The following is a 312-nucleotide window of genomic DNA, read 5'->3' on the forward strand; positions in this document are numbered from 1 at the left end:
CTTCCCTCTGATCAGCTTTTGGGCCTCCCCTGGACTCGCTCCAATAGCTCCATGTCCTTCCTGTGCTCCAGAGCTGGAGGCAGCACTGCAGGTTGGTCTCACCTGAATGGGACAGAGGGGCAGAATTCCCCCCCCCACCAGCTGCCCACACTGTGGGGATGAGTCCAGGACACAGAGGGTTTCTGAGCTTCCAGTGCACATGGACAGGGCATGTCCAGCCTGGGAGCAGAGCCTGACCCCACCCCACCTGACCTCCTGGCAGGGAGTTTTGGAGAGTGAGAAGGTTTCTCTGAGCCTCCTTTTCTCCAGGCT

This window comes from Acanthisitta chloris, unplaced genomic scaffold, assembly GCF_000695815.1.
Source record: "Acanthisitta chloris isolate BGI_N310 unplaced genomic scaffold, ASM69581v1 scaffold14853, whole genome shotgun sequence".
Lineage (NCBI taxonomy): Eukaryota > Metazoa > Chordata > Aves > Passeriformes > Acanthisittidae > Acanthisitta > Acanthisitta chloris.